At 43.8% G+C, this 14,717-nt stretch overlaps 1 long non-coding RNA gene across 4 annotated transcripts; it reads left to right on the top strand.

The window, feature by feature from the left end:
* Positions 1-9,505: 9,505 nt before the first annotated feature.
* LOC138680832 (uncharacterized) lies at positions 9,506-10,825 on the top strand. 4 transcript variants are annotated; one of them, XR_011321796.1, is made up of 3 exons: positions 9,506-9,810; positions 9,890-9,956; positions 10,040-10,825. It is a non-coding gene; the product is annotated as an uncharacterized lncRNA (long non-coding RNA). The 4 variants fall into 4 exon arrangements; XR_011321797.1 differs by having other exon boundaries at positions 9,890-9,952; XR_011321794.1 differs by having other exon boundaries at positions 9,506-9,956.
* The last annotated feature ends 3,892 nt before the right edge of the window (positions 10,826-14,717 follow it).

A 14,717-nucleotide genomic window follows, 5' to 3' on the forward strand; every position in this document is an offset into this window, starting at 1 on the left:
ACTATTATTATAAGGGAAATTAAGATTGACAAGCTTCATTAAGAAGAATGCATGGTTTTGGCATTAAAATGGGCACTCTAGGTGTTTTCCTGGCCCCCACTCACTGCCGACTATGCTGCCCCATTGACTTGCATTGGGTTTCTTGTTTCGGTCGATCCCGACTTTACGTCATAATCGTCCGATTTCACTCGACCCGACTATTGAGATAGTCGGGTTTTGCGAAACCCGACTCGACTCTAAAAAAGTCAAGGTCGCTCAACCCTAGCGGTAAATATCGGAACTCGGTATCGGAATTCCGATACCGCAAATATCGGCCGATACCCGATACTTGCAGTATCGGAATGCTCAACACTATTCATATTCTCTGAAAAAAAGGCAAAGAAAGCAAAAATTCTTCCAGGGCATGTGTTTTGATTACTTATTTCAACTGTTATATACTGTATGTACATAAATATAAAGATATTATATATATTTATGCATATATATATATATATATGTACACAATACATCATATAAAAGAGACAGCACTTCAGTGAAAATGTGGTCCTCCTCATTGGAGCCTTTCTCAATTTTGAAACATAGCATATCCGTGAATAAAGAATCTGCTTCTTTCATTTTCACTACTTCAATGAAGCTGGATCCTTGTCACCATAAAACGATAAATGCACAGACATTCTTTTACACAGAGGCCCCAATCTGTCTTTGATTGCTACTGTGTATACGTATCATCACAGTAGATTTGCTGTAAATTTTTTCACAAAATATTTTCAGACTATCTGCAGTAATTTCCTTGTGTTACACAAGGATTTTGCTGTAGATTTCTTTTGCAAATATGCTGCAGATTGTACGGTAAGGTTAGTTCCCCACAATAATTTTTTATGAGCTTTTCACACTTTGTCTTTTCTTACAGTTCCAGCTAAGTAGATAGGGTTTAGAGAAATCTTGTGCAAACTGTGTTTTTTCATTTACACAGTGTAAACTGACCTGAGATGCGTGTTTGAAATCCACCACATGTCAATTTTTCTTGAAAATGAGTGTAGTTTTATGCACAGATCTTCCAAATAAAATTGAATTAGATGCAAAATATCTGCTGGCAGAAAATACATACTGCTCGGAAAAAAAGCATTTAGTCAGTCACCAATTGTGCAAGTTTTCCCACTTAAAAAGATACTGTAAGAGAGACCTGTGATTGACATACTAGGTGGACTGTAACTATGAGAGTCAAAATGAGAAAACAAATCCAGAGAATAGCCTTGTCTGATTTATTTTACAAATTAAGGTGGAAAATAATTATTTGGTCATTATCAAAAGTTCCTCTCTCTCTCTCTCTCTCTCTCTCTCTCTCTCTCTCTCTATATATATATATATATATATTCTTTCTTGGCAATGACAGAGGTCAAACGTTTTCTGTAAGTCTTCACAAGGTTGGCACACATTGTTAGTGATATGTTGGCCCATTCTTACATGCATATCTCCTCTAGAACAGTGATACTTTGGTCCTTTTGCTGGGCAACATGGACTTTCAACTCCCTCCAAGGGCTTTCTATAGGGTTGAGATCTAGAGACTGGCTAGTCCACTCCAAGACCTTTATATGCTTCTTACGAAGCCATTCCTTCCTTGCCCTGGCGGTGTGCTTGGGATCATTATCATGCTGAAAGACCCATGCCCATTTCATCTTAAATGCCCTTGTTGATGGGAAGAGATTTGCACTCAAAATCTCATGACACATGGCCTCATTCATTCTTTCAAGTACAAGGATCAGTCGCCCTGGTTCTTTTGCAGAGAAACAGCCCCAAAGCATGATGTTGCCACCCCCATGCTTCACAGTAGGTATGGTGATCTTTGGATGCAACTCAGCATTCTGTCTCCTCCAAATAAAATTGGTTTTGTTTCTACCAAACAGTTCTACTTTGGTTTCATCAGACCATATGACATTCTCCCATGGATAATCCAAATGCTCTCTAGCAAACTTTAGACAGGCCTGGACATGTACTGGCTAAAGCAGGGGACACGTCTGGCACTGTAGGATCTGAGTCCCTGGTGGCGTAGTGTGTAACTGATGATAGCCTTTTTTTACAGTGGTCCCAGCTCTATGCAGGTCATTCACTAGGTTCCCCCGTGTTGTTCTGGGACTTTTGCTCACCGTTCTTATGATAATTTTGATCCCAAGGGGTGAGATCTTTCATCTAACCCCAGATCGAGGGAGATTATCAGTGGTCTTTGATGTTTTCCATCTTCTTAATATTGCTCCCACAGTTGATTTCATCACACCAAGCTGCCTGCCTTTTGCAGATTCAGTCTTCCCAGCCCAGTCTTCAACAGCTCTTTGGTTTTCACCATAGTGAAATTTGGAGTGTTACTGTTTGAGGTGGTGGACAAGTGTTTTTTATACTGATAACAAGTTCAAACAGGTGCCATTACTACAGGTAATGAGTGGAGGACAGAGGAGCCACTTAAAGAAGAACTTACAGGTTTGTGAGAGCCAGAAATCTTGCATGTTTTAGTTGACCAAATACTTATTTTCCACCATAATTTGCAAAATAAATGTTGCCAAATCAGACAAGGTGATTTTCTGGATTTGTTTTCCCATTTTGATTCTCATAGTTGTGGTCTACCTATAATGTCAATTTCAGGCCTCTCTCATTTTTTAAGTGTGAAAACTTGTACAATTGGTGGCTGGCTAAATACTTTTTCCAACCTGTGAATCCTTACATGTCAATAGCAATAAAGTTTTGTCAAAGCCAGTTACCTAGGATTTTTTTTTAAAACAAAGCAGCTTTATATATAACATGACATGCCAAAAAGAGATAAAAAACCCAGCATAAAAACGTGATAAAACAACAAGTAAAAAAGGCACTTAAAATGCAATAATAGTTGGGAAAGCGCATTCCTAAAAACTCTTAGTCCACAGTATCTGATCAACTAGATGGGAGCTAAAAGAAAGGACAGACTATGCAGTTAGTACCATGTAATCATGGTGTGCCCCAAGAAAGATTTTATTTAAAATTAGCCCAAAGTACTCTATTCTGAAACTGCTGGCAGGCATAATCAATTGCACTATAGAAGTATTGCAGTGTAATATAGAGTTGAGCAACTTTTACTTTTTTAGGATCGAGTGGAGTTTCGCGAAACTCGACTTTCTCAAAAGTCGGGTCGGGTGAAATCGGTCGATTATTGCGAAAAGTCGGGGGTCGGCCGAAATGTTGGCAGTGAGTGGAGGACAGGAAAACACTTACAGTGACCATTTTAATGCCAAAAACATCAATTCGTATTACTGAAGCTTGTCAATCTTAATTTACTTTATAATAATAGTTAGGCATTGAAAACAGGGGCTCATTTGACTAAAGTTGTGGGGGGGTAGGACTGGCTCAAGATTTTCGTGGGCCCAGGAAGCGCGGAGTGCATCACGGCAATGGAGCAGGGAGAAGTAAGTATTTCAACTTTGAAAGCGCTGCGATCCTGAGCAATCAGGGGGGCCCACTAGTTGGCACTGGCACAGGGCCCCTCATAGTACGGCGGTGTGTTTGATGGCAAATGGCATCTCCCACTGCCAGAGACACTTTTGCATACTCTGAGGGGCCCTGTGCCACTGCCAATGAGTATGCCCCCCCAACCTGATGAAGGAACCTGCACTTTCATCTGCACCTTCCTCTTTATCCCCGTGTAATGTGGTATAGTATGCGGGAAGGGGAACCTGACTTTCAGCAGGGTCAGATTCTGGCTGTGTAGAGTGCAAGTGGAATGTAGTGATCTGGGTCAATGTACCAGCAGACTCATCTAGCAGTGGCTGGCCAATGGGCAGGATGAAGAGGAAACACAGATATAGGCCCAAATAAGAAAGTAGGCTAAATCCAGTTCAAAATCTCTAAAAGGAATAAACAGGCGGCATTGCTTTGTTCAGTGGAGGACAACTGTAAGTAGTGGCAGACACAGTTAGTATGCCCAAGTAATAAAGTGGGCCAAATGCAGTTCAAAATTGGTAACAGGAGTAAACAGGCGGCTCAGCTTTGTTCAGTGGAGAACAATAAGCAGAGGCAGACACCGTTAGTAGGCCCAATCAAACAAAAAGGCCAAATGCAGTTTAATATCCGAAACAGGATGAAAATTGAGGCTCAGCTTTGTACAGTTGAAGGAGAACAACAAGCAGCGGCAGACACCGTTAGTAGGCCCAACCAAACTAGTATGCCAAATGCAGATTAATATCCGAAACAGGATGAAAATTGAGGCTCAGCTTTGTTCAGTTGATGAGAAAAGCAAGGAGCGGCAGACACCATTAGTAGGCCCAACCAAACAAGTAGGCCAAATGCAGTTTAATATCTGAAACAGGATGAAAATTGAGGCTCAGCTTTGTACAGTTGAAGGAGAAAAACAAGCTGCGGCAGACACCGTTAGTAGGCCCAACCAAACAAGTAGGCCAAATGCAGTTTAATATCCGAAACAGGATGAAAATTGAAGCTCAGCTTTGTACAGTTGAAGAACAACAAGCAGCGGCAGACACCATTAGTAGGCCCAACTGTTATGACCTGGTGGTTAGGACAATAATGGACATAGTGGTTAAGAGCACACGGAAAGACCTGATAGTTACAATGATACAGGACAAGCTCTGGGACGTGGGAACTCTGCGGACCGCAATCCCTAATCCTATCACACACACTAGAAATAGCCGTGGATTGCTCCTAACGCTCCCTATGCAACTCGTCACAGCCTAAGAACTAGCTAGCCCTAAAGATAGAAAAATAAAGCCTACCTTGCCTCAGAGAAATTCCCCAAAGGAAAAGGCAGCCCCCCACATATAATGACTGTGAGTAAGATGAAAATCACAAACACAGAGATGAAATAGATTTAGCAAAGAGAGGCCCGACTGTTATGAACTGGTGATTCAGAACCACAATGGACCTAGTGGTTAAGAGCACACAAAGTGACCTGATAGTTACTAATAACATAGGACGAGCTCTGAGACGTGGGAACTCTGCTGACCGCAATCCCTAATCCTATCATACCACACTAGAGGTAGCCGTGGAGCGCTCCTGACCAGACCTAGGCACCTCGGGCACAGCCTGAGAAACTATCTAGCCCTGAAGATAGAAAAATAAGCCTACCTTGCCTCAGAGAAATTCCCCAAAGGAAAAGGCAGCCCCCCACATATAATGACTGTGAGTTAAGATGAAAATACAAACACAGAGATGAAATAGATTTTAGCAAAGTGAGGCCCGACTTACAGAATAGACCGAGGATAGGAAAGATAGCTTTGCGGTCAACACAAAAACCTACAAAACCACCACGCAGAGGGTGCAAAAAGACCCTCCGCACCGACTAACGGTACGGAGGTGCTCCCTCTGCATCTCAGAGCTTCCAGCAAGCAAGAAAAACCAATATAGCAAGCTGGACGGAAAATATTGCAAACAAAAGTAACACAAGCAAAACTTAGCTTATGCAGGGTAGACAGACTACAAGAACGATCCAGGAGAAAGCAAGACCAATACTGGAACATTGACTGGAGGCCAGGAACAAAGAACTAGGTGGAGTTAAATAGAGCAGCACCTAACGACTTAACCTCGTCACCTGAGGAAAGAAACTCAGAAGCTGCAGCCCCATTCACATCCACCAAAGGAAGCTCATAGACAGAACTAGCCGAAGTACCACTCATGACCACAGAAGGGAGCTTGACCACAGAATTCACAACAGTACCCCCCCTTGAGGAGGGGTCACTGAACCCTCACCAGAGCCCCCAGGCCGACCAGGATGAGCCATATGAAAGGCACGAACCAGATCGGCAGCATGGACATCAGAGGCAAAGACCCAGGAATTATCTTCCTGACCATAACCCTTCCACTTAACCAGATACTGAAGTTTCCATCTCGAAACACGAGAATCCAAAATCTTCTCCACTATATACTCCAACTCCCCCTCAACCAAAACCGGGGCAGGAGGATCAACAGATGGAACCACAGGTGCCACGTATCTCCGCAACAATGACCTATGGAATACGTTATGGATGGAAAAAGAAGCTGGAAGGGTCAAACGAAAAGACACAGGATTAAGAACCTCAGAAATCCTATACGGACCAATGAAACGAGGCTTAAACTTAGGAGAGGAAACTTTCATAGGAATATAACGAGATGACAACCAAACCAAATCCCCAACACGAAGTCGGGGACCCACACAGCGCCTGCGGTTAGCGAAACGTTGAGCCTTTTCCTGGGAAAATAACAAATTGTCCACTACATGAGTCCAAATCTGCTGCAACCTATCCACCACAGTATCCACACCAGGACAGTCTGAAGACTCAACATGCCCTGAAGAGAAACGAGGATGGAAACCAGAATTGCAGAAAAACGGCGAAACCAAAGTAGCCGAGCTGGCCCGATTATTAAGGGCAAACTCAGCCAAAGGCAAAAAGGACACCCAATCATCCTGATCAGCAGAAACAAAACATCTCAGATATGTTTCCAAGGTCTGATTGGTTCGTTCAGTCTGGCCATTTGTCTGAGGATGGAAAGCCGAGGAAAAAGACAAATCAATGCCCATCCTAGCACAAAAGGCTCGCCAAAACCTCGAAACAAACTGGGAACCTCTGTCAGAAAAGATGTTCTCCGGAATGCCATGTAAACGAACCACATGCTGGAAGAACAATGGCACCAAATCAGAGGAGGAAGGCAATTTAGACAAGGGTACCAAATGGACCATCTTAGAGAAGCGATCACAAACCACCCAAATGACCGACATTTTTTGAGAGACGGGGAGATCCGAAATAAAATCCATAGAGATATGTGTCCAAGGCCTCTTCGGGACCGGCAAGGGCAAAAGCAACCCACTGGCACGAGAACAGCAGGGCTTAGCCCGAGCACAAATCCCACAGGACTGCACAAAAGAACGCATATCCCGCGACAGAGACGGCCACCAAAAGGATCTAGCCACCAAATCTCTGGTACCAAAGATTCCAGGATGACCAGCCAACACTGAACAATGAACCTCAGAGATAACTCTACTCGTCCATTTATCAGGGACAAACAGTTTCTCCACTGGGCAACGGTCAGGTCTATTAGCCTGACATTTTTGCAGCACCCGCCGCAAATCAGGGGAGATGGCAGACAAAATTACCCCCTCTTTGAGAATACCCGCCGGCTCAGGCAAACCCGGAGAGTCGGGCACAAAACTCCTAGACAGGGCATCCACCTTCACATTTCTAGAGCCCGGAAGGTACGAAACCACAAAGTCAAAACGGGAGAAAAACAGCGACCAACGAGCCTGTCTAGGATTCAACCGTTTTTTCAGACTCGAGATAAGTCAAGTTCTTGTGATCAGTCAAGACCACCACGCGATGCTTAGCTCCTTCATGCCAATGACGCCACTCCTCGAATGCCCACTTCATGGCCAGCAACTCTCGATTGCCAACATCATAATAACGCTCAGCAGGCGAAAACTTCCTGGAAAAGAAGGCACATGGTTTCATCACCGAGCCATCAGAACTTCTTTGCGACAAAACAGCCCCTGCTCCAATCTCAGAAGCATCAACCATGACCTGGAACGGGAGCGAAACATCTGGTTGGCACAACACAGGGGCAGAAGAAAAACGATGCTTCAACTCTTGAAAAGCTTCCACAGCAGCAGAAGACCAATTGACCACATCAGCACCCTTCTTGGTTAAATCAGTCAACGGTTTAGCAATACTAGAAAAATTATTGATGAAGCGACGATAAAAATTAGCAAAGCCCAGGAACTTCTGCAGACTCTTCAGAGATGTCGGCTGAGTCCAGTCATAAATGGCCTGAACTTTAACAGGGTCCATCTCGATAGTAGAAGGGGAAAAAATGAAACCCAAAAATGAAACCTTCTGAACACCAAAGAGACACTTTGACCCCTTCACAAACAAAGAATTAGCACGCAGGACCTGGAACACCATTCTGGTAATATAGAAAATGTTCAGCACAGCCGAAGGGAGGAGGTGCACGGTCATAGGTTCCCAAGCCTCAATGTGTAAATAACAAGTGACTGGCACACTCCGGACATGTTGTGATGCAAAATAGGGGGTTTATTATACATACAGTAAACACAAGCGTTTCGGTCGTAACTGGACCTTCATCAGTGTGCTAAAGGAAAATATACAAAGAGAGTGATATCCAAAGCATAAAGGAACAAAATACAGAAAATAAACATAAACAAAACACAATCAAAATAAACAAAAGTATATACAACACAAAAGTCATGATACAGAAATGAGTAATAACCCCATTAGGGGACCATCAAACAAGATTTCCGAGATATTCATGCTGGAAAAAATTGAACGTGTACGTGAAGGTATGGTGACGCGCCAAGAAAGAAGAAGGAACTAGGGGATGGAGGTATGAAAAAGGTGATGATGAGAGACACACTTTACCGTGAGGTATGGGTGAAAAGGTTAACCTACCTAGATTACTAGTATGTTGGAGGAGCCCCACAAGTTAGAACTAAGATGCATCTGAAGGGAAAAATAAAGTGCATGTAGAGATAACCCTGTACGTGCCTATATGGACCATACGTAATACTATAGGGCTTATGGTGCCATGTAAAATAGTTACATACCGGAAGCCTGAAGCTATATAGAATTCAGGTCGTAGAAGCAGTACATAGACGCAGGGGAGTATGTGTAACCCCAAAACAGGAACCTTCCCCTGTCTCAGTTGCAACCAGTGCAATAACGTCCTTAAGGGCAATATCATCCACCATCCACACACAGGCAAGAGATACCTCATTGACGGTTTTTTCACCTGTAACACCAATTTCGCGGTATATCTCATCAAATGCCCCTGCGGTCTTCTGTATATTGATGATACCACCCAATCAGTTAAATCTAGGATATCCAAACATAAATCGACAATAAGGTGCAAGAATCTCCTACTTCCTATACCATCACATTTCATTGAAAAAGGCCACAATGTATCCCAGCTCAAATTTCAGATAATAGAGCAAATCACACCACCTCGCCGGGGTGGAGACCGCGTTTCTATTCTCAAACGCAGGGAGGCTTATTGGATACACGAGCTGAACACATTGCACCCCAGGGGACTCAACAGGGACTACGAGCTATCATCATTTATTTAAAGTCCCTGTCATAATGACAATTTTACATTATATCCACGGGTCCTGCTATGCTACATCGCCTCCTAATGATGTAATTGTATGTGTCAATTTTATTTTACATTATTTTTACATGACTCAATGTTTCATTGCTGTCCTTTATGTGATGCCTAAACAGCCAGGTGTTCTTTATATATTACGTTAATGTACAGCTGGGCACATCTGCTCACTTATCTGTTGTTTAATCAGCAACCATGTCGTAACTGTTGCTAATTATGTCGGACGTGCTACCCTCTCCTCCAATTACGTTTAATGCGGTTTTCAATGGGTAGATGTACACTTATTTTACCGGCACTGGCACACTTAGTATATAAAAGATCTTTATGTATTCATAATTTATAGTGTTGGTTGCTCTCTTGTTAATCCTCTCCCTCTCCTTTACAGAATCGGCCGCTTTGAATCTACCCTTCTGTGATACTCTGGGACCACCGTATTATTCCTCTGCACCAGCTAATCCACTGCCTTGGAAAGCACTTCCACCTCTTTCTCCTCACAGTGGAACGTATTGTACACCGCCCCCTGCGGTCATGTGACACTTATGTCACCACACCCCGCCCCCTCCAGCCTCACTTCTCCGGCAACACTATGCACACACCATTCCTCTTCCCCACTATATAAGGAGGTCCCAGGTGCTCCGTTCCCCAGCCTGCACTTGCAGTGGACACTGCGTGCTCCCTCCATTCATCAGGCTGGTAAGTCCCAGACACTGCACGCTCTCTATTATAGCAGTGCAGGGTGGCATCCCTCATACAATTTACTTTTCTTATACAGATAGCGTGCACTTCCCTCTTAGCCCTTAACAGCGGTGACACCGCGTGGCTTCATATTTACTGGGTGGGTAAGTCCTGTGTACCATATACCTTCACCATCTAGTGGCTCACTAGCGCCATCTATGTCATATCATACCTATCCTTCCTGCAGATAGTGTCACCTGTGACACACTACCCTGCATCAGCAAATTGCTTCTACAACCTGGGATCTATATAGCTTCAGGCTTTCCTCTGGTATGTACCATACTCCTATATTATCTAGTAGCTCACTGGCACAATTTATATCATACCTATTTCCCCTGCAGATAGCACCACCTGGGACATACTCCCCTGCGTCTATGTACTGCTTCTACGACCTGAATTCTATATAGCTTCAGGCTTCCGGTATGTAACTATTTTACATGGCACCATAAGCCCTATAGTATTACGTATGGTCCATATAGGCACGTACAGGGTTATCTCTACATGCACTTTATTTTTCCCTTCAGATGCATCTTAGTTCTAACTTGTGGGGCTCCTCCAACATACTAGTAATCTAGGTAGGTTTACCTTTTCACCCATACCTCACGGTAAAGTGTGTCTCTCATCATCACCTTTTTCATACCTCCATCCCCTAGTTCCTTCTTCTTTCTTGGCGCGTCACCATACCTTCACGTACACGTTCAATTTTTTCCAGCATGAATATCTCGGAAACCTTGTTTGATGGTCCCCTAATGGGGTTATTACTCATTTCTGTATCATGACTTTTGTGTTGTATATACTTTTGTTTATTTTGATTGTGTTTTGTTTATGTTTATTTTCTGTATTTTGTTCCTTTATGCTTTGGATATCACTCTCTTTGTATATTTTCCTTTAGCACACTGATGAAGGTCCAGTTACGACCGAAACGTTTGTGTTTACTGTATGTATAATAAACCCCCTATTTTGCATCACAACACGTCCGGAGTGTGCCAGTCACTTGTTATTTACACACTGGAACACCATTCTGACCTGCTTCACGTGAGACTCCCAATCATCCGAGAAGACCAAAATTTCATCCAAGTATACAATCAGGAATTTATCCAGGTACTCTCGGAAGATGTCATGCATAAAGGACTGAAACACTGATGGAGCATTAGAAAGCCCGAATGGCATAACCAGGTACTCAAAATGGCCCTCGGGCGTATTAAATGCTGTTTTCCATTCATCGCCCTGTTTAATACGCACAAGATTATACGCACCACGAAGATCTATCTTGGTGAACCAACTAGCCCCCTTAATCCGAGCAAACAAATCAGACAGCAGCGGCAAGGGGTACTGAAATTTGACCGTGATTTTATTTAGAAGGCGGTAATCAATACAAGGTCTCAGCGAACCATCCTTCTTGGCCACAAAAAAGAACCCTGCTCCCAATGGCGATGACAACGGGCGAATATGACCCTTCTCCAAGGATTCCTTTACGTAACTCCGCATAGCGGCGTGTTCTGGCACAGATAAATTGAACAGTCGGCCCTTAGGAAACTTACTACCAGGAATCAAATTAATAGCACAATCGCAATCCCTATGAGGAGGTAGGGCACTGGATTTGGGCTCATCAAATACATCCCGGTAATCCGACAAAAACTCCGAAACTTCAGAAGGAGTGGATGACGAAATTGACAAAAATGGAACATCACCATGTACCCCCGGACAACCCCAGCTGGACACAGACATAGATTTCCAATCCAATACTGGATTATGGACCTGTAGCCATGGCAACCCCAAAACGACCACATCATGCAGATTATGCATCACCAAAAAGCGAATATCCTCCTGATGAGCAGGAGCCATGCACATGGTCAATTGGGTCCAATACTGAGGCTTATTCTTGGCCAAAGGCGTAGCATCAATTCCTCTCAATGGAATAGGATACTGCAAGGGCTCCAAGAAAAAACCACAGCGCCTAGCAAACTCCAAGTCCATCAAATTCAGGGCGGCGCCTGAATCCACAAATGCCATAACAGAATAGGATGACAAAGAGCAAATCAGAGTAACGGACAAAAGAAATTTCGAATGTACCGTACCAATGGTGGCAGACCTAGCGAACCGCTTAGTGCGCTTAGGACAATCGGAGATAGCATGAGTGGAATCACCACAGTAAAAACACACCCCATTCCGACGTCTGTGTTCTTGCCGTTCAGCTCTGGTCAAAGTCCTATCACATTGCATAGGCTCAGGTCTATGCTCAGATAATACCGCCAAATGGTGCACAGCTTTACTCTCACGCAAGCGTCGATCGATCTGAATGGCCAAAGACATAGACTCATTCAGACCAGCAGGCATGGTAAATCCCACCATGACATCCTTAAGGGCTTCAGAGAGACCCTTTCTGAAAATTGCTGCCAGGGCACATTCATTCCACTGAGTCAGTACAGACCACTTCCTAAACTTCTGACAATATATCTCTACCTCATCCTGACCCTGACACAGAGCCAGCAAGATTTTCTCTGCCTGATCCACAGAATTTGGTTCATCATAAAGCAATCCAAGCGCCAGAAAAAACGCACCAACATCACGCAATGCCGGATCTCCAGGCGCAAGGGAAAATGCCCAGTCTTGAGGGTCGCCACGTAACAAAGAAATAATGATTTTCACTTGTTGAACAGGGTCACCTGAGGAGCAAGGTTTCAAAGCAAGAAACAATTTACAATTATTTTTGAAATTCAGAAACTTAGATCTATCCCCAAAAAACAAATCAGGAATTGGAATCCTAGGCTCTGACATCGGATTCTGAACCACAAAATCTTGAATGTTTTGTACCCTTGCAGTGAGATTATCCATCCAAGAGGACAGACATTGAATGTCCATATCTACACCTGTATCCTGAACCACCCAGAGGTAAAGGGGAAAAGAGAGACAAAACACACTGCAAAGAAAAAAAAATGGTCTCAGAACTTCTCTTATCCCTCTATTGAGATGCATTAATACTTTGGGCCACCTGTACTGTTATGACCTGGTGGTTAGGACAACAATGGACCTAGTGGTTAAGAGCACGCGGAAAGACCTGATAGTTACAATAATACAGGACAAGCTCTGGGACGTGGGAACTCTGCTGACCGCAATCCCTAATCCTATCACACACACTAGAAATAGCCGTGGATTGCTCCTAACGCTCCCTATGCAACTCGTCACAGCCTAAGAACTAGCTAGCCCTAAAGATAGAAAAATAAAGCCTACCTTGCCTCAGAGAAATTCCACAAAGGAAAAGGCAGCCCCCCACATATAATGACTGTGAGTAAGATGAAAATCACAAACACAGAGATGAAATAGATTTAGCAAAGAGAGGCCCGACTTACTGAACAGACAGAGGATAGGAAAGGTAACTTTGCCGTCAGCACAAAAACTACAAAAAACCACGCAGAGAGCGCAAAAAAGACCCACCGCACCGACTTACGGTGCGGAGGCGCCCCTCTGCATCCCAGAGCTTCCAGCAAGCAAGACAAAAATCAAAATAGCAAGCTGGACAGAAAAATAGCAAACAATAGAAAAACAAGCAGGAGCTTAGCTTCTGCTGGATAAGACAGGTCACCAGAACGATCCAGGAGCGAACTAGACCAATACTAGAACATTGACAGGTGGCATGGAGCAATGATCCAAGTGGAGTTAAATAGAGCAGCCAGCTATCGTCACCTGTGGAAGGAAACTCAGAAGCCGCAGCCCCACTCACAACCACCAGAGGAAGCCCATGGACAGAACCAGCCGAAGTACCATTCATGACCACAGGAGGGAGCTCGACAACAGAATTCACAACACCCAACCAAACAAGTAGGCCAAATGCAGTTTAATATCCGATACAGGATGAAAATTGAGGCTCAGCTTTGCACAGTTGAAGGAGAACAACAAGCAGCGGCAGACGCCGTTAGTAGGCCCAACCAAACTAGTAGGCCAAATGCAGATTAATATCCGAAACAGGATGAAAATTGAGGCTCAGTTTTGTTCAGTGGATGAGAAATGCAAGGAGCAGCAGACACCGTTAGTAGGCCCAACCAAACAAGTAGGCCAAATGCAGTTTAATATCTGAAACAGAATGAAAATTGAGGCTCAGCTTTTTTCAGTGGAGGAGAAAACAAAGAGCGGCAGACATCGTTAGTAGGCCCAACCAAACAAGTAGGCCAAATGCAGTTTAATATCTGAAACAGGATGAAAATTGAGGCTCAGCTTTGTTCAGTGGAGGAGAAAAGCAAGAGAGGCAGACACCATTAGTAGGCCCAACGAAACAAGTAGGCCAAATGCAGTTTAATATCTGAAACAGGATGAAAATTGAGGCTCAGCTTTGTTCTGTGGAGGAGAAAAGCAAGGAGCGGCAGACACCGTTAGTAGGCCCAACCAAACAAGTAGGCCAAATGCAGTTTAATATCCGAAACAGGATGAAAATTCAGGCTCAGCTTTGTAGAGTTGAAGGAGAACTGTTATGAAAGGCAATTCAGTACCACAATGGACATAGCGGTCAGAGCACATACAGTGATCTGACAATAACCCAAAATCATAGAACGAGCTCTGAGACGTGGGAACTCTGCAGACCGCAATCCCTAATCCTCTCCAAACAACACTAGAGGCAGCCGTGGATTACGCCTAACTCTGCCTATGCAACTCGGCACAGCCTGAGAATCTAACTAGCCTGAAGATAGAAAATAAGCCTACCTTGCCTCAGAGAAATACCCCAAAGGAAAAGGCAGCCCCCCACATATAATGACTGTGAGTTAAGATGAAAAGACAAACGTAGAGATGAAATAGATTCAGCAAAGTGAGGCCCGACTTTCTTAACAGAGCGAGGATAGAAAAGGTAACTTTGCGGTCTACACAAAACCCTA

This window comes from Ranitomeya imitator, chromosome 5 (assembly GCF_032444005.1).
Source record: "Ranitomeya imitator isolate aRanImi1 chromosome 5, aRanImi1.pri, whole genome shotgun sequence".
Classification (NCBI taxonomy): Eukaryota; Metazoa; Chordata; class Amphibia; order Anura; family Dendrobatidae; genus Ranitomeya; species Ranitomeya imitator.